Genomic DNA, 25,472 nt, shown 5'->3' on the forward strand with positions numbered 1-25,472 from the left:
TTAGTTTGGGGGACGATCCACACTAAAGTATGTAAGGCAGTTTATGGTCAGTCACTAGTCGCAGTCACGTGCTCACTATTTCTTCTTTCGTCTGCTTCTGGGCACGCTACCATTCACTTTACTTGAATAAACTTCTTTCATCAATCGTTATTATTATTCCATTAATATGCACACACGCCTGCTTTCTGTACCTCGATATATTTAATCATTTAAGCTTTTAAATTTTTGTTGACTTTTATTTGATGTCGCTGTAGTGTCTCATTCACACATTTCTACCACTCCATCCTCGGTTTGCCTCTGAGCACGCTACCATTCACTGCACTCAAATACACTTGTTTCTAGCACTTACCGTTGAGATCACAAAATCGTTTTTGCATTTTCATAATGTTAATTATATTTATTGCATATCTCATCAAAAAATTTCAATTTAAATTGAAGCACTGAGCAAAAAATGTATTTGTTTATGAAAAAATTGTTAAGAAATGACTTGAATAAACTTTATCCATATTTTTTAATTTTGTTGTGAAGTCCATATATTGTTAGTTATGCCTGTATTTTTAAACTTTATCAGCGCGTAATTTCAGCGTAATCGATTACAAAAAAAAAAAAACGTTATAAAATATTTAATTGCAAAAAAAAGTAATAATCGATAGAATTTTATAAAAATTATGGGGTTGACACTGTGCAACACTTTTTAATTTGCATCACTTCACGATAAATAGCGTGCCCACTTCAAGAATATTGTACCTACACCATCTTGCCGTAGTGTCTCATTCACATATTTCTACCACTCTTTCTAAGGTTTGACACTGGGCACGCTACTATTCACAGCACCTAAGTACACTTGTTTCTTCAACTCTTAACTATTCTTTCTCTAACATGCCCAAACCTTTGCTTCATGTACAATTTCGACATACGTAAATATTTTCATGTAAGATTTTGTGACTTCGTTGCTTTTTGTATCATGTCGCTGTAATGTATCATTTACAATTTTCTACCACTCCTCCCTCGGTTTGCCTCTGAGCATGCAGCCGTTCACTTTCGTCAAATACACTAGTTCTGTCAATTATTATCGATTCTTTCTTTGACATGCCACCCTTTTCCTCCCTCTTTAACTACGCATCTTTCCATGTAAGCTTTTGTGTTTTTGTTGTTTTTTATATCATCTCGCTGTAGTGTCTCATTCACACATTTTTACCACTCCTTCCAAGGTTTGATTCTGGGCACGCTACTATCCACTGCACGTAAGTAAACTTGCTTTATCAATAGTTTTCCATCATTTCTTTAACAAGCCCAAACATTCTCTTCTTTTGAATCGATAAATATTTTCATTGAAGCTCTTGCTTTTTTGTGCCTTTCTCATCATGCTAATGTAGAGTCTCATTCACACATTTCTACCACTCCATCCTCGGCCTGGTTCTGGGCACGCTACCACTAACTGAACCTAAGTACACTTGTTTCACCAACCATCTTCCTTTATCATTCTTTAAATCTTTTAATTCTTTAATCATTCTTCTTTTAGCATGCACAAACGCTCGCTTCCTCTACATCCATACATCTTTCCACAGAAGCTTCTGTGATTCTGTTGCTTTTTGTAACATCTCACTGTATTATATTATTCATACAGTTCTACCATTCCTTCCTCCGCCTACATCTGGGCACGCTTATATTCACTTTATCGATACAAACTTGTAGCGTCACTCATTCTTCATTCTCTCTTCAAGACCTCCAAACCATCTCACTAAATTTCTTTCACTCTTGTCGAAGTTTCATCTACAGCACATTCTTTAAGAATTCTCTATCTGTCTTTTTCGTATTCAGAGGGCCTCTAAAAGTGTAGATTTAATCAAATTCGCGATGGTACGTTTTCACCGAAAGCTAATACCTTCCTATTATAATGAGAATGTAAAAACAATTAAAAACTCTCTTAAGAGAAATTGTAACTCTACCCGAGCACGACTCACACGACTGCACGTGTAGGTTAATACTACCCCTATTGTTATTCACCAGCTAGAGCCTGAATCGTCAAAGTAAATCTACAGCCGATCTTTACATTGACACTTAATTATGGGACAACCTGTGTGAGGAGGTCAACGCATCTGCATTTCTATAAGCTTGGCATTGAGCGAATCTATGATATACACGTCAGAGCAGAGCAGGTGTGACCTGTTCCGAAGGGCAAAAGGTCTCAGGTCTTTCCTCTCACATGTATACAAAACCTGTGTTTGTGTGTGTGATTGTTAGTGAGTGTAAGAGAAACTGTGCTAGAGAGTCAAGGAGGGTGACTCTCACACAAACTCCAGTATAATTGTACTGCGGTTGAATAAATAATGGGCACTGGGGCAAGAAGTCTCTCGCTGCGCTGCGCTGGTAAGACATAGGCCTCATTAAACATACATGTTAGATCTTACAACCCCTAGCCTAGAATGCATCGAATGTATTTGATTGTCAGGTAGCTAGAGGCTTCTTTGATAGGGACTTTAGAAAATTAAAGGGAAAAAAGACAATGAGAAAGTGGGGTAAAAGAGAACCAGAGGACAGGAGAGAAAACCAGGAAAAAAGTAAACTAGAAAGCATAAGGTACTATAGGAAACAGAAGTCAAATAAAAAGAGAAGAGCTGTAAGAACAGGTTCGTTGGCCATTGATAAAAAAAGCGGTAACTACATATTGAATTAGTGCCTTGAGCTTCCGAACGAAAGTGTACATCGAATTATTATAAAGAAGAAAAAAATCATAAAAATTACTAAAAAAAAAAACAACAACAAAAACGAAAAACAAATGGTAGATGAAGGGCAAGAATGGAGTGATAAAAATAGGGAGAAATAAACCAATTTATAAGTATTAATCAATCTGAAACCAATTTGAGGTATCGGAGTCTGTCCAATTTTTTACTTAATCCCCTTTTATACTTAAAAATTTTAATTGCCTTTATAAATCTTAAATCGAGAACTTCGGGTTAATTTTCCCCTTTCCTACCTTTTAAAGAAAGTTAAAAATAATTTTATAAGATTCATAAGCAAAAATTTGAGATATTGAAAAACAAAAAAAACTTTAAAAGAGATTCTTTTTCATAATCCTAATTTCAAACACTTCCTAAACGATTTATTTGTTAATTATTTAGATTTAAGGGTAATCGTTGAAAGCGAATTAATCTTATCTATTAAATAGAGAAACTAAGCCTGAAAGATTAATTAAAATCTAATTTGCAAACATATGAAAATAGGGGACTAAATTATTTTATATAAAGTTAATGCAATAATAATATTAAATTCAAATTAAAACTCTTTAAATTTATAATATTTGAAATAAAAATATTAAATTTCTAACAAAATCGATACATTTTTAATAAAATAGTATTTCATGCAAACAAAAATTAATTTTAAACTACGAGTATAATTCAACCAAAAAAAAAATTTACATAAAATAGTTGATTTAAAAAAAAACTTTAAGCCGAGAAAAAAAATGCAACTAAATTGTGGAATTTTCAAGCCAAAAACACGATTTTCTTACGAGAGTTCCATTTTCAACACAAAAATTTAAATTTTGAACGAAAAAGTTAATTTAAACCAGATGATTGAATTTTCTACAAAAAAAGTTGAGTTTTCAATGATAAAGAATGACTGTTTTAACAAAATTGTTGAAATTTCAACCCCAAAATAAATATTTTCAACAAAAAAGTAAATTTCAACAAAATAATTGAATACTCTAAAAAAAAGTGGTTGAATTTTCAGCTAAGAAGGAGACGCCTTTATCAAAATTGTTGAATTTTTAAACGAAAAATATAAATTAAAAAAAGTTAATTTAAACAAAATATTTTAATTTTCACCAAAACTGTTAAGTTTTTAACAAAATAGATACTGTATAAAAGAAAATATTTCACAGTCTAAATAGAAATATTGTAGAATTTTGAAGCTAAACAGAAGACTTATCTATAGAAGATTTTAATTTATAACCCAAATATATAATAAATTTCTACAAAAAGAGTAATTTAAATTGAACAATTGAATTTGATAAATAAATTGGATTTTTATTAAAAAAGAATGAATTTTTAATAATATTTTTGAATTTAAAAAAATTTAATTTTCAATTGAATAATTAAATTTCCTGAGAAAAATTAATTAATTGTGATTTGATTTTAAAAAATACGACTTTCCAACAAAAGAATTATCTTTTGAAACAAACTGTTGAATATGGAATCCGAAAAGATAAATTTTTAACAAAATGATACAATTTTCTACAAAATAATTAAATTAAGAAAAAATGAATTTCTTCATCAAAAATGATCAAAAATGTAATAATTTATATTCAAAGCAGAAAATATCTTTATTCTGAATAAAAACAGTTGAATTTATAAAATAAAAAAATTTCAACAACCTAGTTAATTTCTAAAGTAAAATAGATTATCTAGCAAAAATGTACCAAATTTTTGAATCTTTACTTAAAAGCGTAAATTTTTTACCAAACGGTTCAAGTATCAACTAAAGAATATAAAGTTTAATAAAAAAGTTAATTTAAACAAAATAATTTAATTTTCTAAAAAAAACATGGTTGAATTTTCAAGCAAGAAATTTTTAACAAAATTTTTAACACAAAAATAAAAATTTTCAACAAAAAAGTTTATTTAAATCAAATAATTGAATTATTCACAAAAATATTTGAACTTTCAACTATAAAGAATAACTGTTTTAAAAAATTGTTAACCGGAAAAGATAAATTTTCAACAAAAAACGTAATTTAAACAAAATAATTGAATTTTCTACAAAACTGTTAAATTTTGAAAATAATATTTGCTTCATACACAAACGAAATTTTTAGACGAAAAAAAATGTTGTTGAATTTTTAACTTAAACAGAAAATTAATGTGAATAATAGTTGAATCTTTAACCTAGCAATATGTATACATTTTCAAAAAAAAATTAATTTTAAGCAAGCAATAGAGTTTCCTAGAAAAATAATTGAATTTATAAAAAAAAGGGATAACTTTTTATTAAACTTTTTGAGTTTTTAAAAAATAATGACATTTTCAACCAAATAATTAAATTATTAACACAAAAAAATGAATTTTCGAACCAAAAATGATTAGAAAATGTAATAGTTGGTGATTTAAAGAAAAAAATATTACTATTTTAAATAACATTTGTGTTAAAAAATGTTGTTTATATTTTTTATTTTTACAATAAAATATTTCTTTTAGTTGAATATAATACACTAGAAAAAAAATTGATATGAATAATTAATGAAAATCTATCTAATAATTAAAATGCATTTTAGAAAATTCCAACAACAATACTAATTTTTAACAAATTTTGCGTGAGTCCGGATTTGAACCGCGAATGTTACCATGCACGAGTAGAACGTTCACCAATATCTCCACCGAGGCCTGAGATCTTTTTATCTTATTTTTATCAAACTTTTTTACAGGGAAATTACTACATATATTTCTCCACTGCGACAAATATAGAAGTTTTGAGAAACGTTAGATAAATCTAATTAGTTTTCGGAAGATGTTTTAACCATTTAAAAATGTTAACGTCCAAGTTTTTAAATTTATAATCAATGAAAATTAAGATAATAAAACGATTAATTTTGAAATTTTTTTTTAAAGATCAATAAAAAATCTGCTAGAGCCCGGATTTGAACCAGGAACGCCACGATACATGATTGGTGTATCCATCAATAACGCCATCGACACCTCACCAGAAATTTTCTTGTTTTGTATAGCCACCTTTTAGATAATATATGCTGAGGCCTCGGTGTTATTATTGTTAAACGCTTCACTTATATATAGTGGTGTTCTGGGTTCAAATCCGGACTGAGGCAGATTTTTTTTTCTTTTTAAAAAATTCCTTCTTACTATTCTCTCTGTACATCTTGAAGAATAAGATCAAAATGAGAAGCTTGCTCCATTTTAGTATTTTTAATTTACTATGAAATTAAATTTGAACTTGTGTAGTAAAACCGGTTTTGAGAGAAATAAACAAGTTTATGTGCACTTTCGTTAGCAGATCGATGATACCGCGAAGGAAGATCCATTTATCGGCATATCCACCTAAGCCGCGAAGTAAGCTACGTCAAATCTCTTCATTTGCATAGGAATGAGTTATGCAGATTAATACACACGAATATACACATTGAAGAAATTATATAGATATGATGGTTCCAAGAGGTGTGGTTTATTGATCTAACTCCGGGCTAAGAAAATACCTTTGTTATTAAATTGTTGAGTTTTTGAGAAAAAAGATTAATTTTTTAGAAGACAGTGGAATTTTAACCCGAAAAGGTCCATTTTTGGTTTAAAAGCTCTTTTTCAGATTAGAGAGATGAATTTTCAACCAATGATGATCACTTTTCTACTGGAATAAATTAATTTAAAATACAAAAAGACAAGTTTTTACCAAAGTGTTGAATTTTCGACCAGAAAGTTGACTTGAATAAATTAGAGGAATTTTCAAAAAATAGTTCAAGTTTCCACCAAATAATTGAATTTTTATACCTAAAAGCAGAATTTTAAATTATGAAGATGCATTTTTAAAGAAGAAGATTAATTTCATATGAAAAGACAAATTTTCAACCAAATTCGTAAATGTTTCGAAAAATAATTGGATTTTCAATAAAAAATAGTTAAATTTTCCAATCAAAAAGTTTTTAAACACAAATGTAATAGTTGAATTTCTAGTTGGAAAAATTACGGTACAACAAGAAAGAAAAACGAAAATTTAATTAATTTCATTGAACAAAAATAGACGAATTTTTTAATTTAATTAAACGAATTTTTAGATAATTTTTCAGAGCAAGATTAATTTTTTACCCAAGTAGATGAATTAAAAAAAGTTGAGTTTTCAAACTAAAATGTCAAATGTTTTAGAAAATAGTTGATTTTTCAACTGTAAAAGAATAATTGTAAGAAAAGAAACTGATTTTCAATGTTGAAAGATGAATTTACAAGTCATTGAATTTTAAAATAAAAAAGGATGAATTTTTAACCTAAATTGGAATCGGCAGAATCTCAATCAAAAAGCTTCTTTTCAAATAAAAAAAAAACTAAGTTATTTGAAACAAAACAAAAAACTAATTTTCGATTAGTAGAATTAAACTAAAAAAAACTAATTTAAAAAAAGTTGAATCCTCAACCAGGATGATGAATTTTCATTTGAAAAAATTAATTTTTTATCCAAATAGATTAATTTTTAATAAAAAATTTTTTTCAACTAAAAGTCAAATTACATTTCACTAAATAGTTGAATTTTTAACTTAAATGATAAATTTTCAGCAACAAAATATTTTACAAAATAGTAAAAAAAAATGTCTACAAAGGACATGAACTTTCAACTGCAAAAAGATTATTTTTTTAGAAAAATATTAAATATTTACGTTTTCAGTAAATGAAATTATTATTTTTATTCTTAAAACAAAAAATTAACTTTTTAGAAGAAAAGAGACTTTATTAGCGTCTTAATAGGCAATGAAACCCTTTGATGTTGCTTTTGAATTGCACCTTCTTATATTTATAATTTTCAAAAAAGTAAACTAAGCTTTGAAATAAATAAAATATTAAAAATAAATTGGCTTGATATTTTCTATCTGAAAATAAGTTTTGGACAAAAATGAAAATGTAAATGTAGAAATACGAGTAGCATAAAGAGAGTTTCACCAGTGGAAGATCCCGGAGGATATGCAGATCGCAGGAGAATTGATCCTCCTGATACTTGCAACACCGTCTAAGGCACGATTCCGTATTTTCCGTTTCCCTAGATTTACCTTGTATCTTCTTACAGCTTTGCTGGGATATTTTATGCTTTCAAAATTAAACATTTTCTAAAAAGATTACGTAGACTTCAAATTATAATTTAATTTGACGTCAGAATTTCACTTTAATATCAACAGGGTGGCAGTAGCACAGTGAAAAAAATAACTTTTTTGGTTCAAAATATTTCACAGCCCACATATATTGACCGATTTGGGCAACAAAAAATTGAAAATAAGCGGATGAGATTTCTAAAATGGCTATCAAGCCCGATTTTTTAAATAGGCTTTTATTTTGTTTACGAATAAACAAATATAACGAAAAAAAGGCATTTTTTCTTTGACATTTCCGGTGCTCGTTTATACATTGAAATTTTTGAAAATGCCTACCTTTCATTGAGTAATATTATTTAAAGATATTTCAATATTAAGTAATAAACAAAAAATTGTTTATAAACAAATTATTTGTTGAAAAAATGTTTTTTTTTCACGATTTTGCATAATTTTATGTTTTTTTAAGTTATATCGCAAGAAATTTAGTAAGAAACAATAGGATAATGAAGAAATTTTTTCTTGAGATAATTATTTTTAATATTATAAATATATTAAATAATCAAATTTAATGCATTAACAGCTATTTTTTACCAAAAAATTCGTTTTTTTATGACCATTTTTTAAATTAGGAACTTTATGATAATTTCAGAAAAAATCACAATTTGTTGATTAATCTTATGATTTTTTAAAAGAAATTATTTAAATAAATGCATTATTCAGGCATTTTTCGACAGAATTTTTTTTCTAAATGCCAATCCTTTCAGGTGGAAACTTCATGACAATTTAAGTAACATATATAACTAGTTCTTTGAAAGATGCCCAAATAATGCATTTGTTTATTAAATTGGTTTAAAAAATCATAAGATTGATAAAAAACTTATTAAGTTTCCTAAAACTAGCATTAAGTTCCTAATAAAAGAAATGACATATACAAGTTTTTTTTAATTGAAAATGCCTAATTAATTCATTTCTTTATTAAATTTGTTTATATTAGTAACAATAATAATCTCAAGAAGAATTGTCTTAATCATTATATTATTTTTATCCAAATTTCTTGCAATATAACTTTAAAAACGTAAAATTATGGCAAATCGTAAAAATGATTGTTTTTACAAATAATTGTTTATAGAATTTTTTTTTTATGATGTAATATTGGAATATCTTTAATTAATGTTACTCTTTGAAACTTAGTTAATTTAAAAAATTTTATTTTATTAAAGAGCACCGGAAAAATTGAATAGAAAAATGGACATTTTTTCATCAGATTTGTTTATTTATAAAAAAATTAAAAATCAGTTTCGACAACGCTTTTAGAAATCTTAGAAGATTTTTTACCAACGATTTTTTGGTCCAAATCAGTCGATATTTTCAGCCTGAAAGTTATTTTGTACCAAAAAAATGAATTTTTGTCCCACTGTGCGTAGGAAAATTGATATATCATGGAAAAGATCGGTTTTTAAAACAAAAAAAACCTTGGAAACCTTCAGGGAATTTCTGTAAGAGGTACTTTAAATCACTTCGAGGGATAATAAATTTCAAATTTTAACATTTCAACTGATAATAAAATTTAAATTTCAACATTTTTATTCATAATAAGTTTTCAATTTTAATATTTTTACTTTAAATTATTTTAATCCATTGATTAAAGATGCTATGTTAAAAATAATACAAGATTAGGGAATCTTGAAAATGAAGTTTCGCGGCCACCTGGATATAGTATTATTGAAGTAATTTTTTACCTTTCATTTATATTTATATTTCTTTCATTTTGCTGTTGCTTCCTCCTGACGACTATGTTTTAAATTGAAAATCTTATCATTCGCATTTTTTAAAACAATTTGGTTAAAAAATCATCCTCCTTGGTTGCAAATTATTTTTTTTCTGGGTTGAAAAATCACCTGCTTTGTCAGAAAATTTAATTTTATTTGAAAGTTCGTATTTTGTTGTAAATAATTTAACTAAAATTTTTCTTAGTTAAAAATTTAACAATTTTTTTGAAAATTTGTCTCATCGGTTTAAAATTCACCCGTTTTAATAAAATATTAATCTTTTCTAATCAAAATTCATCTGTTTGGTTGAAAATTAATCTTCTTAAAATAAAAATTCAACTACATTGTTGAAAATCGATTTTTTAATTAATTTCAACTGTTTTTCATTTGAAACTAAAACGATTTTTGTTTAAAATATCAACTGTTGCAGTTTGGGTAAAAAAATAATTTTTTTGGTTGAGAACGGAGACACGAAAAATTCATTTAAATAATTATCAATTGATTTTTTTTGAATTATTCAAATGAAAAATAAATCTTCTTTAAGTAAAAATTCAACTGCATTGTTGAAAATCGAACATTTTTATTAATTAGAACCATTTATTATTAAGTAAACGGTTTTTTATTTGAAACCAAAATGTTTTTTGTTTGAAATATCTACTGTTGCAGTGAAGTTCAAAAATTTATTATTTTGGTTGAGAATGGAGATACTTAAAATTCATTTAAATTTATTTAAAAATAAAAATTCTCAACAAACTTTCAAACTTTTTGTCTTAAATCTTTAAAAATCATCATTCTGCACAGTAAATTTTTTTCAAATTCCTGTAAACACTTAAAATTTTTTTTTTAAATTCCCAACGATTAGCATTAGATTTCTTTTTTAATTAAAAAATTAATTTTTCTTATCTAAAAATTCAACTATTTCAGTTGAAAATTTATTATTTTAGTTAAAACTTCACCTCTTAGGTTGAAAGTCTTACTATTTAATTCAAAATAGACATTTATTCTTTGTTAATCCAGCTACGTGAGAAAAAGATTAACTTCTTTGATAAAAATTTATTTATTTTTGTATCAAAGGTTTCCGTATTTTGGCTTTGAAAATTCAACAGTTTTAGATAAAATCCATATAGTTAGTGAAATAGTCTAACTATTTGTTTAAAAATTGGGCTATCTTGTTGAAATTTTATTTTTTCCAAATTCAACCTGGATTTAATATTGAACTAGAATGTAAAAAATTCACTTTTTTGGCTTAAATGTCAACTGTTACGTTTTTCATTGAGAATTTAGTCTTTTATTAAAATCAAAATTTTTTGGGTTCAAAATTCAACTGTCCTCTAGAAAATTATTCATTAATGTTTAATGTGTTGTCTTAAAATTTTAAGGTTTAATCTTGTTTGCATTAAATATTCGACCATGTTGTTGAAAATTTATCTTTGTTCTGTTTAAAAGAAACTTTTTTAAGCAAAAATCAAACTGTTTAGTTGAACACTTATATATTTAAAAAGAAAGTGCGTCCTTTTTAATTAAAAATACACCTTGTTTGTTGAAAATTTATATATTTTCTAAAAAATAAAATTATTTGTTAAAAAATGTAACTTTTTTTTGAAGCTTCATTTTTTTTGAAAATTCGACCATTTTGTTGAAAATTCACCTATTTTGTTAGAAAATCCTATCTTTAGGAGCTTTTATGGTTGAAATAAATAAACTTTGAATTTAATTCCGAAATTATTTTATTTTGTTTATAAAAGATTCTATGTTAAATATGTTAAAAGATACCAAATTTAGTCTTCAAATATTTAAGAAGTTTAATTAAATATATTTATTTCAATTTTATTTAATAAGTGTGGGCTAAGTTCGATAAAGATAGCCACACTTTTCATTTCGCATTTAAAATGAAATTAAATAATAGTATCAATAAATTGTATCAAAGAATAAATCATGTCAAATTATTCAATTTTCTTTAAATAACAACTATTTAAAAAAATAATTTATCTTTTCAAATTTCCTAAATTCGTAATTTAATTATGAAATAAAATTATTTAAGCGTACTCTTATTTTCTTTAATTACAAAATAAAAAAACATAAATTTTGATCAAAAACATTTGCGATGCATAATAAAATATATTAAGAGACTTTTCTTAAAAATTATCTCATAAAAATTATTAAAATAAATTAATAAAAGCCATTTTAGACATTATGAAACTTGGTCGGATTGAATGTATAAGAAAAAGGATTTCAAAAATTGCCGGGTATGGTAAACTGATAGTATATTTTAGTCCCAACAAGTTTAAGAATTAAAAAACTATTGTTTTTTAAAATTATTTTAAAAAATTTTATAGTGCACTTTATAAAAAAATTGTTTCAATATACAAAATTTAGAAATAAATTGATAAAAGCCATTTTGGAAATTATAAAACAGAGTATCGACAAGTTTCAGAATTCGAAAAAATGTTTTTTTTTTCATTTATGTTAAAAATGTGTGTAAGGCACTTTATAAAAAAACTTTTTATTTATTCTTTTTAAAATCGCAGATATTCTTTGTGAGATCATAAATTTAAGTGTAACATGATCATTTAATTCTGGCGAAATAATTTGACTGAACTTTCATATTCAACCGTTAATAATTGTTCGCCCAAGGCTAGAAATCTTAATCTCAATGATTAAAGTAAGCACCCAATCAGATTGTCATCGCTGGCTTAGCAAATAATAGATTAATCGATTGATGATTTGGCAAATTATATTTTTTGTCTATTTAAAATTTTTTGAGGAGTTTTGCTGAATTATTAATAATAATCTTCGAATTAATTAATTGTCTTTTTATACATTAAAGCTGCTATTTTTACTGCTATTTTTTTTTTAGAATCACGTTTTCTAGTTTATAATATTTATCTAATTACTCTAGAGGTGACTTGATACTACATGATAATTGTGACACTTATCAATGACATATTTATCATATCTAAAATTTCTGTACCTTAAGCTTAAGATTATAGTTTGGAATGCGCATTTATAAAAAAAAAATATTTTTGACGCTTTGAAATTGAAGTTTGTTCGCTTGAAAATCTTGAATTCGAAAATATCTAGTTTGTAATTTGTTAATTTTTGTGAATTTCAAGTAAAAATTTTGACAATTTTATAGTTTTAAATGCTAATATTAAAAATTCCAGGAACATTTTACTATTAGATTTTGCAAAATTGCAAAATATTATATTGAACACTTTCATAGCTTTAAATTTAATAATATTAATAAGGGTCAATTGAAAAATCTTAAGAAATAAGATTCGCGGCATTTAAAAAATATTCACTAATCAAATTTCTGATTAATAAAATTCTATCATTCAAAAATTTCCGTACAATAAAATTCTATAATTGAAAAATTTCCGAATAAAGAAGGTGCATAATTGGAAAATTTCATTTATAAAAATTCCTGATTTATAAAATTCCCGAATTGGAAAATTTCCGAATAACAGCATTCTATAATTGAAAAATTTCCATCTAATTAATATTCTTAAACAAAAAATTATTTTTAATTTTCTCAGAACCCTTAAAAAAAGTTGTTTATTTACTTAAAAACTATAAAAGTTCTCAAGAAGCTTCCAAATTTGTTGTTCGAAACATTTAAAAATCAAGGACAATTTTTGTATTCTCTTCAAAACTTCTGAAGTTTCTGAATATATTTCCAACATATATTTTATATTTTTTTCAGTTTCCTTCTAAAATTAATCTTTTAAATAGAAAAAAATTTGCAATTTTTCTAGAAATATTAACATAAAATTATTATTTTCTAAGGTTCTAAGCTTTTGTAAATGTTCAAATAAAATTAATTGAAAAATAGAAATGATTAAAAATGTTCCCAGGAATCATTTTAAGTCTCTTCGGAAATTCCATAATTCCTCAATAGATATTCAATATATATATATATATTTTTTTTTAAATTTTCTCTCTATATTATTCTTTAAAATAAAACATTATTTGCAATTTCATTGGAATTGTCTTTAAATCTTGCAGAGTATTTTTTTAAGATTCTGGAAATCTTTTAAACATTTCTTTAAATTTCCTCTTAAAATTAATTTTTCAAAATAAGAAATAATTCAAAATTTTCACATAAATCATAAAAAATACGTGTATTTTTTTTAAACATTTAAATATTCCAAAAATCTTCAAAACATTTTGTTCAAAATCTTATAAAATCTTTATTTTGTAAACAAAAAATTAATCGTTTCTATTAAAATTTGGTTTAAATCTTCTCAAAATTTGTAAATATCTTTTAAACTTACTCAATTCAAGATAAATTTTATAATCTTCCGAAGTTAAAATATCTCTTTTAGAGTTTTTTGAAAATTTTTCGTTAAAATTAATCTTGAAAATAAAAATCATAAGCCATTTTCCCAGGAATATGAAGATAATTTTTTTATTCTGTTTGCAAGTTTTAAAATTCCTAAATATATTTTCAACGTATATTTTCGATTTCTTTTAAATTTTCTCTTAAAATTAATCTTCTAAATGAAAGATTATTTATAATTTTCAAAGGAATATTAAGATTTTTTTTTATTCCACACAAGTTCTAAAATTCTTTAATATTCTCTTAATATTCGAATCTTTCCTAATTTTATTAAATTCTAAATTATTTTTAAAAAATCATTTAAATCTTTCAGATTTTTTTCTACAATTTTAATCTATTAAAACGTTCACATAAAATTAATTATTCGAAATAAAAAAAATTATAAAAAATTTTCGCATTTTTGGACCACCCTACAACATAGGATAGATTTGAGTCTTCCTGAATTTCGTAGATCGAGATGAATGGGACAATGATATGATCTATGGTGATGTTATACCGTAAATCGTCACCTGGGTGACCCCCGAGTGAAACTCCTTTGCAAACATGTTTCTTTGGCTTCTTCCCGCTCCGCAAAATAAATGACGAGGCGCTTCATAAATCAAGCAGGATAATTTACCAGAAGAAATTAGAGTTGAATTTTTGCACGCTTGCCAGAGGAGGCATGGTACAAAAAATGTTGCTCTTGCCAAATGGTAGACGATAATTTGCAGATGCTTAAATATTTTTTTAGTTTCATTATAGTTCAGCAATAGGCGAGGAAAACATGATCAATTAATTTTTTTTTTAATTCAGATAATGATTCTATCTGTATAAATAATTCAAATTTAATTTTGTTTATATACTGGTTTAAAATCAATAATTGTCGAGTATTGATTTTTATTTTTAAGTTGTGGAAATATTGACCGCTAGCCCTGCTGGGATTCGAACCCAGGTCTTTCAGATTGCCGGTCTGATGCTCCTATCTCTAAGCTACGGAGAGACAAGATTAATTATTAATAATTTTATTTTTAACCTTTGTAAGATTAATTTTTCCAACAAGAAAATTGTATATTTTTGATGTTATAATTGTTGAGCAGATAAATGTTTTTAATAATTGGATGTTCAAGTAAAAAAACAAGATTAACATAAAATTATGTAAAACATTTATCTGATCGATAACCATATTACCAAAAATATTGTTTCTGTATGCTTGAAATATCAGCAATTTGATTATTAAACTTAAGTTGACAATAAGAATTGTCTTCAAAGTTATAATATCTATCCATAAAATAAAATGAATTTTCTGAAAAATTTTAATTTCTGATTCAGTTTCCAAAAAAAAGACAGGTTTTCGTTTTTAAATTATACTTGAAAGATTAGTTTTCCCAATAAGAAAATTATATTCTTTGAGGTAATGATTTTCGACCAGACAAATTTTTTAAATAATTGTATGTGATTTTGTTTATCTACTGGTATAAAATCAATATTTTTTTAATAATGATTTTTATTTTTAAGTTGTGAAAAATTTCCCGCTAGCCCTGCTGGGATTCGAATCCAAGTCTTTCAGATTGCCGGTCTGATCCTCTTACCACTAAGCTACGGAGAGATAAGATTAATTATTAATAATTTTATTTTTGACCTTTGTAATATCGATTTCCCCAACAAGAAAATGGTATATTTTTGTGATGTTATAATCGTTGAACAGATAAATTTTTTTAATAATTGGATGTTTAAGTTGAAAAATAATTTACATAAAAATGTGTAAAGCATTGATCTGATCGACAACCATGCCACCAAAAATGTTGCTCCTGTATGTTTGGAATATCAGCAATTTAATTATTAAACTTAAGTTGACAAAAAGAATTTTCTTCTAGGTTATAATCTCTATCCACAAAATAAAATGAATTTTTTGAAAAATTTTAATTTCCGATTCAGTTTCCACGAATAAAGAAAGGTTTTTGTTTTTAAATAAAATTTTGACACTAAGGGTGATTGTGTGCGATCGATCCATAGAGTCGAATGTCTGATTTCAAACTTGCCTTTCGAAAAACCGGCTGAACTCGGGAGGTGGTTTTATGCAGTTTTCTTCTCCCCTGGCGAAACATCCTGTCAATTTTTTTCTATATGATATTTCATAAAGAAAAGTTTCTTAATATATTTTATTATGCTTTTTTTTAATTACTTAGTCAAATTTGATTTCAAAAATTAATTTGTTGGTACTTGGTATGTATTTTGCATCGCTGATGTTTTTGGTAGGATTTATTATTTTAAATATTTTGAAAACTTGAATTCGAACTAAAATTACGTTTTAATATCTAAAGACAAGGAAAAACTTTATTATCATAAGTACGTTTTAAAAATTATACAAATATAATTTTTTCGAAGATTCTTAAAAAAATTTTAAAAGATTTTTAAAAATTGAAGATATGTCAAGTGAAAAATTCAACAAAAAGTTAATTTCTAATAAAAAAATATTAATTTTCAATAATTTGCATTTTCACCAAAAAACATTTCATTTTTATCACAAGACACGGCTTTTCGAAAAAAAATATAATTTATCAAACCAAAAATATGAATTTTCGACAGAAAAATTAATTTAAATACAATTACTTGAATTTTCAAATTTAATAAATTAATTTGAAAGTAGTTACATTTTTTACCAAAAAGATGAATTTTGAACAAAATATTGAAATTTACAACCACAAAGATGAATTTTCAATAAAAATGATATGTCTTGAATATAAAAATTAAATATAATATACAAAAAATATAATAGTTGATATTACAATCTAAAGAAATTTTAATTGCAAATTAGAAATATTAAATTCATACAAAAAGACGAATTTTCAATCCAAAAAAGATGAATTTTCAATAAAATAATCAACTCTTTGTCCAAAATAGAACAATTCTCAATAAAACGGTGGCATTTTAACGAAAGAAGATTACGTTTGTATTTAAAGAGATGAACTTTTAAACACATTTTAAAATAAGTCAAATTATTCCAAAATTTAAAAAAATCTTTTAAAACTAAAGAAATTTCCAGAAAATATTCTACAGTCTTAAAAAGATTTTAAAACCGCCTTTCAGAATAAAAACACCATTTGAAATTTGCCGGGGAATCTTCAGAAAATAATTTATTATTTTGAATCCTTACAGAATTTGTAAAAAGCTTCCAAATTTCATTTTGAAATTATCAAATGTATACTTTTGATTAAAAATATTTGGACTTTTAAACGTTCTCAATATTTTCTAACATGATTATAATTTTTTCTTATTTGTTTTTATATATTGCAGAAATTTAAAAAAAATTTGTTTCACAAATGTTAAAAAATTATTTTTGAATATTCTCTTAAAATTATTTTTTTCTTCATAAAAACTGATTACAAATTTTCCCGAATATCTTAAAAAAATTTCTTTATTATTTTGAATCTTTCCAGACTTTTTCAAAAGCTTTAAATTTTTATTTAAAAATATTTTAAAATCTAGATATCTTTTAACATTTTTGAAAATATTTAAAATTATTTTTTCATCTTTCAAAAACTTTTAAACGTTCTAAATATATTCTAACGAGATTCGAATTTTTTGTGTATTTTTTTTCTAATTCTGCAAAATTAAAAAAAAGGCTTTAAAATATTTCAATTTTTTATGTTTACATTTTTTTGGAATATTCTTTTGCAATTAATTTTGTTTTAAATTGAAATTCCTTAAAAATTTCCCTGGGAATCTTAAAAAAATTTCTTTATTATCTTGAATTCTTTCAGAATTCTTAAGAGGATTCAAAATTTTATTTTAATATATTTAAACAACTACAATTTGTTTGGAATTTTTTGAAATCTTTGCGAAATCAAAATCATTATTGAAATTTTGTCGAAACTTCTAATTATTTTTAAAACTATTTTTAAATTTTCTTAGAACAATGAAAAAATATTTTTTATAAATGGTTTCTTATTTCCTGAAATCTTTTTAAATTTCGTTTAAAAATTAATTTTTCAAAACAAATGATTATTTCAAAGTTTCTTCAAATTTTTGAGAAATTTTATTTGTTTTATTTTCTTAATAACATTCGAAATCATTGGAAATTATTGTTGAATATTTTTAAATGTTCTTAATATCATTAAACTAACTCAAATTTGTTTTTATATTTTGTAATTTCGCAAAAATAAAGAAATTTGGCTAAAAAATGTTCTACTTTCTTTTTCGGAATTTTAGGAAATCATTTGAAATTTTTCGAATTTTCTTTAAAAATTATTTTTCCAAAGTTAAGACAAATTTTTTAAAGAATTTCAGTTCATTTTTTTGAAAAAAGGAAACTAGCAACAGTTAATCAAATTTGAATGGAGCGAAAATCAAAGAGCAAAATTTAAAAAATGATTAATTTATTTTTAAAAAATTTGATTAGTGAATGAAGATGAAATTAATGGAACGGTAAGAGGTGTCGATAAGGGGCTCAAGAATTATATCAAAGGCGAAAGCGTAATTACATACATGCCTGTCTTAACGATCATTAAGAATGGAAGGCAGATATTAAATCCGCGAGTACTGTGTGCCTCATCTCTGCATCAGACACTAATTACAATAATTGTCTGATCAGAATGGTAACTTTCAGTCGGAAAAATATTGATCTAGAATTAAAGAAACTGTGCACACTCTTAAAAATATTTTCCTTGAATTGAAGAAACCGTTTCTTTAACTTAATTTTATTTTTTTTAGCGCAAATATCTTCTAAATGCTGATATTCATTTTTACTTAATTATATATATATTCATTAAAACAACAACAAAAAAACATTTCTTTAAGTCAAAGGAATTTCTTTGAATCAAAAAACTTTTCTTTGACCGAGAGCTAATAAATATTTTTCTTTGAATCAAAGAAATTTTGTTTGTACAAAACATCTATTTCTCTTGAATTATTGAAATAGTTTGTTTAAAATTATTTCTTTTATTCAATAAAAATAACTTGCAAATAAAGAAAACCATTTTTAATAAATAAAAAATTTTAATTAGAAGAAAAAACTATTTCTTTAAATCAAAGAAATTTCTTCAAATCAAAGAAGATTTTCTTTGACCGAGAGTCAATGAATATTTTTCTATGAATCAAAGAAATTTTTTTTGAATTGAAAAATCGTTTACGTGATATTTTTCGAGGAGTAAATGATAAAGAAATACACTAAAAAAAATTTCTCTTTGGTTGAGAGTCAATGCATTTTTTTCTTTAAATCAAAGAAAATTTCTTTTAAAGAAAAAAATCTACTTTGTAAATATTTATTGAGGAATAAGCACATGGTGATGAGTACATTGTAAACATATTTCTCTTGAATTAAAAAAAAAACGTTTTTAAGTATAATTTTTTTAAATTGAATAAAAAATCACTTGAAAATTAAGACAATTATTTTAAATTAAAGAAAAATTTTCACTGGAAAAAAAATAAAATCAATAAATATTTTTCTTTGAATTAAAGAAATTTTCTTTGAACCAAAAATATTACACATGGAAAAATATTTCACTTTTTTTTTGTAGAAACCGTTTCTTTAACTAATTTTTTCCATTGATTCATAAATATCTTGAAAATTAAGGAAATTATTTTTAATTAAAGAAAAATTTTAATTTAAACAAAATACCATTTCTTTGAATTGAAGAAATATCTTTGAATCAAAGAAACTTTTGTTTCACTTAAAGACAATAAATATTTTTCTTTGAATCAAAGAAGCTTTACTTTCGTCGAGTATCAATAAATATTTTTCTTTAAATAAAAAAATCTCCTTTGTGAATATTTTTCAATGAATCAGCACATGGTGATGAGTTCACTCAGAAAAATATATTTAAAGAAATTTTTTTTGAAACAAAAACTTTTTGGGTGAATATTTGCCGAAAAATCAGCATATGATGATGAGTATGCTCAGAAAAATATTTCTGTTAAATTAAAAAAAAACAGTTTCTTTTAAATAATTTTTTTAATTTAATCAAAAATGACTTAAAAATAAATAGAATCATTTTAAATGAAATAAAAATTTTTATGAGAAGAAAAAAACAATTGATTTGAACCAAAGACTATTTTTCGAGTCAAATAAGACTTCTTTGATTAAGACCCAATACATATTTTTCTTTAAATAAAAGATACTTCATTTACTTAAAGTTAAGTTTAAAATGAGGACAATTATTTTAAATTTTAGAAAAATTTTCAATGAAAGAAAAAAAATATTTCTTTGAACCAAAAAATGTTTTTGAATCAAAGAAACTTTTCTTAACCGAGAGTCAATACATATTTTTCTTCTTGAATCAAACAAATTTTCGTCTAACTAAAAAACGTGTTTTGTGAATATTTGTCGAGGAATCAGCACACGATGGTGAGTACTCAAAAAAATATTTCTCTTAAGTTAAACATACCGTTTCTTTAACATATATTTTTTTTGGTTCAATCAAAATTAACTTGAAAATAAAGAAAATTATTTTAAATTTAAAAAAATTTCATTGGAACAAACACTATTTTTTTAACTCAAAACAAAATTCTCTGAATTAAAGAAACTTTTATTTAGCTAAGAGGTAATGAAAACTTTTTCTTCCAATTTTTCAAGAATCATTTTTCTCCTATATTCTTTATTTTCTTTTAGGAGTAAAAGCTAAATTAATGGAAATAACAAATTTCAAAAAATTCCTAAACATAAATACGGATGATCATTTTTTTGAGTTCACGTTTAAATTTACATCTCAAATTATTCAGAGTAGGAGGATATGGTTAAAAAAAAGTTCAAAATCAAATTTTCACCAGCTTTTTTACGGTTTTGTAGCCTTGGACAGAAACTTCTATAGTTTTGATCGAGTTTTCGCACGTTGCTCTTTTTCGAAGGAACGGCAATTAGGGGACGTAGAGGAAGTGAGAAGAAATTCCGGGAGGGAAAGAGTGGGGAGTAAGGATAAATAAAGAAAGTGAAACTAAGGGAAAATAAGAAAATCGAAACTAAGAAATTGAATTAGAAAGGTGGAGGGAAAGTGAGGGAAAATTAGGGACATGGAAGTAAGGGAAGTGAGGAAAAATGAGGAGAGTGAGAGTAGGGAAAAGTGAGGGCTGGCGAAGTAGCGGAATTCAGAGAAAAATGGGAAGAATAAGTTGAGGATTTGAGGGTCAACAAGAGAAGCAAAATTATCCAAGTGAGTGAAAATGAGGGGAAATAAGAGGAGGGGTAATAAAAAAGTGAGGGAAAATAAGGTTGACAGTAAGGGAGAGGAGCGAAAGTGATGGGAAATGAGCGGGAGGAAAACAGAGGGGAGTTAGCGAAAAAGTGTTTGAACGTGGTATAAAAAAGGAGAGGAAGGCTGGTAGAACTAACAAGATGGAAAGAAGGAAGGAGTCAGTTCTTTAGTGATAGAGATATAGGAGACGGGATTAGAGTAAGCTATTGAGAATTTGAGAAAAGGCACAAAAAGATACAATTAATGGAAAGATGGGGAATGATTACAGCATAAAAATATAATAAATGGTATAAGATCATTAAAGGGAAGGAGTAACCTATTTACTGAAGTGTGAGGAGGAAGATGATGGGTCAGGATAGCATGATTTAGATTAGGAAATAAGGTAAGGGAAGGGATATATGGATAAAAGAGAGAGGGAACAGAAAGTGCAAAATATGTGAGTAGGAGAAGGAAAAATGAAAGCATGTGTGGGATGGATATAGGAGGGCATGGAAGATATAGGAACCTGACAAGAGAATGTGGATAAAATAGTTGGAGGGGGCAAGAGGGGCAAATGAGAATGAATGAAAGAATGAATGCGAAAAAAAATCCAAAATCAGAATGAGATAGAAAAAAAGTGAAAGTGAAAGAAAAATAAAGGGAAGTACATTAAGATGCGGATGTATAATATAACTTCTGTTGATGTTCTTGTAAGTAAAGGAGATCATATAGACCCTTAGGCTTAGGGGATACATTATGAATAAAGAGGTAAAGAAAAAGAGGGTTATGTATGTAGAGGAAGTGAGGGAAAATGAGGAAGGGGAAGTGGGGGAAAGTAGGTGCAATGAGTGGAAGTGAAGAGAGGATAGTGGATAGTAGGATGGTAGGGGAAATAAATGAAAGTGAAGAAAGGACAACTTTAGAGCCAAATTTCCAGCTATATAGTGCAAAGAGGAAATGATTCTGAATTAATTTTCTTGAAGAGTATTTTTTTACATTTAGTTTATGAAATATTGAGTAAAGATTAGGTAAATGTAAGCTGAAGTTATGAGAGGATACATGGCACCCAGGCTTGTATAAACTTCTTGTTCTAAATCAAAGGTACTTGACTTTCTTGAGAGCTCGTATAAAAGATGATCTCTTGAAAAATACCAGTTTCATTTCGGGCCTACTCTTAAAGAATAATATTTTTTGGCTTTTTAAAAACAATCTTTGTATTCACAAATTTATTTTTATATAACCTCTAGAATTATTTTACATGAAACTCCCTGTTTAAAAGAACTGCCGAAATAAAATTTGCAACAGATAACAGAAATTCAGAACTGAATAAATTAATTTTTGACAAAAAAGTTTAATTTTCTACCAAAGTATTATTAGTTTTAACCAAAAATATGAATTTTTTAACAAAAAAAGTTTATTTTTAACCAAAAAGTTAAATATTTTTATAAAATTATTAAATTTTTAAATAAAAAATGCAATTTCTCCACAAAACTTTTGAAAATTCTTGACTTTTTAAACAATTTTTGAATTTAATTTTTATCAATTGTGTGAAATCAGCGAAATTTTTAATACTTTGGATCTTTTAAAAATATTAAAAATTTACGAAAATTCAGACTATTCGGAAAAATAAAAAATTAATTCTGTAAGAAAAAGTTTAACTTTAACCCAAGTATTTGATTTTTCAGGTAAACAATTTAATTGACAGCAAAACATAATAATAGTAAATATCTCAACAAAAAAGATTTCTTTTTTTAATAAAAAACAGTTAATTTCAACCTAAAAATACAATTTTAAAAAATAGATTTTAATTTTTAATAAAAAAGGTTACTTTGCAAACGAGCAGCTGCTTTATTATTGAAAAAATTATGAATTTTCAGTTAAGTAGAAATCTTCTTCCAAGAAAGATAAATTTTTAAGGATAGGAATGATTTTCAACCAGAAACATGAATCTACGAAAAAATTAATTTTAAAGAAAAGAGCTCAATATTCGACCCACGCATTGAGTTTTTAAGAAAAAGTTTATTTTTTATCCAAGAATATTAATTTTCCACAACAAAGGTGAATTGATAATTTAAATACATGATGCGAAATTAGATTATTTTTTAACAAAGAACAATAATTTGCAACATGTTTTAATTTTCAACAAAAACGATTGATTTCCAATCAAGTAGTTGAACATTAAACTAAAAAAGGTAAATTTTCAAACAAAAACGGAATAGTTTAATTTTCAGTTAAATAAATTAATTTGAAACTAAAAATGAAAAGTGTAAAATAAAATAGTAAATTCTTTAATGAAAAAGGTCAATCTTTAATTGTTTAAAATTAATTTCAATAAATTAATTTAACTTTGAACCAAATAGTTGAATTTCCAAACCAAAGATATGACTTTTCAACAAACAAGTTAATTTTACCCAAATCTTTGAACTTTCAACCAAGAAGATCAATTTTATAGCAAAAAGAAGAAGATAATTTGTAACGAAATACATGAATTTTTAAAAAAGATTTACATTTTTAACGAAATAGATTCATTTTCAACTAACATAATTAATCTAGAGCCAAAAAATAATTTTTAACAAAAAGTTGAACTTTTATCCAACTGCTTTAATTTTAGCCCATGAAAATTCACATTTGAAAAATATGAATTTTTAACGATAAATGTAACAGTTGATATTTTAAATATTTTTTATGTCTTAAATAGTAAACATCTGGATTCAACCAAAAATTTGGAATTAAAAAAAAGAGTTGAATCCTGAACCGGAACAGATTATTTTTTTTAACTAACAGTTGCTTTGATAAAAAAAATAAAATTCTGCTTTTTGTGTGTCGTAGTACCTATCATCTATAAAGTCGAATTGTTAAAAAAAATGGGTGTACTTTAAATCAAATAGTAAAATCTTTAATCAAGAAGATTAATTTTTTTCTTTTTCAAAAAAAAAAAAATAATAATAATTAAATAAAAAATAATTCTTAAAAAATAATTACAGTCCTCATTAACTATGTTGAACTTGCAAAAAATAAAGATTTTTTTGTCAAGGAAAAATGTAACAGTTGATATTTCAACCAAAACAGTTTTTAATTTTAAAGAACAAATATTCTAGTTTATCTAAAAACGAAGAATTTCCAAGATAATAGTTGAGTTCTTAATAAAAGCAGATTTATTTTTAACCCAAGAGTTGCATCCTTGATATAAAATATGAGTTTATCATTTTTAACAAAATAGTTGAATTTTCGACTAAGAAAATTAATTTTTTACCAAAAAGGACCAGCTTTCCATATAAAGTTTTTATACAAAAAATGAATTTTTAAACAAAAAAGTCGTTGACGCGCACAAGGCCATTTCAGAAAACCAATTTGGGATTGCGTATTAATTACTATTGGAACTCGAACGAAGTAATTATTTGAGAATTCAATAAAGCAATAATTAATTTCATAACGGGTTAAATAAATTCTCCTGAAAACGTGATTCTGCATATAAACGGCAAATTAAGACATCTGCTGTTCTCGTCGAAAGCAGGGAAAAAACATATGTAGAACACAAATGAAGAAGAGAGTAAATATAATTTTTTTTTTTTAAAGTAAAAAGTCCAAGAAACATGTATTTATAAAAGAGACATAATAAAGGGTTCAGGCAATCAACACTTTTTACAATGGTAATTTCGTTATTTTTGGAGAGATATCTGTGAGTGCAAAATTCGGCCGAATTTGCTTCAGCACATAATTTTAGTTTTTATTCATTTTATTTTATTCTTTGAGACCTTTTAGCGATATCGAGTGCGTGGATATATTTTCTTACCTGAGGGCCCGTCCATAAACTACGTTACCAATTTGGTTAACAAGAAACTTTCACTTTTTGTAGTTTTTATCGCGTGAATGTAAACTGAATTGATAGAAACTCATCAGAAAATATAACTGTTTTGGATCAAAAGTTTTTTTGTTTTTGAAAAAACTACTTTTATAAATTGGTTCAGAAATCATTTCGTTTGGTTAAAAATTCACAAGAATTTAATTCAAGAACTTTTAATTATTAAAACAATTTTAATTTACAACTTAGGAGTTTGACTTTTTTCTAAGAGTGAATTTGTTCACGGAGTCAACTCACACTTCTCTATTTTGCTTTACAAAATAACTAATAATTATTTAAAGAATTTTAATTAAAAAATTAAGATTTTCTACGAGTCAATTTGTTCACGGAATCAACTAACTCTTTTCTATGTTCCTTTGCAAATTTACAAAAACTATTAATTATGTAAACAATTTTATTCAAAAAATTAAGAGTTTGACCTTTTGTCTACAAGTCAATTTGTTTACGGAGTTGACAAAGAATGTCTATCCGCTGACACTTTTCTATATTGCTTTACAAATTTACAAGAACTATTAATTATTTAAACAATTTTAATTAAACAATTAAATGTTTTCCTTTT

General features: G+C 25.2%; 1 protein-coding gene across 1 annotated transcript in view; it reads right to left on the reverse strand.

The window, feature by feature from the left end:
• Window positions 1-25,472, reverse strand: part of LOC117176894 (discoidin domain-containing receptor 2-like) — a 559,289-nt gene that overhangs the window by 265,710 nt on the left and 268,107 nt on the right. The window lies entirely within an intron of this gene.

This window comes from Belonocnema kinseyi, chromosome 7 (assembly GCF_010883055.1).
Source record: "Belonocnema kinseyi isolate 2016_QV_RU_SX_M_011 chromosome 7, B_treatae_v1, whole genome shotgun sequence".
Lineage (NCBI taxonomy): Eukaryota > Metazoa > Arthropoda > Insecta > Hymenoptera > Cynipidae > Belonocnema > Belonocnema kinseyi.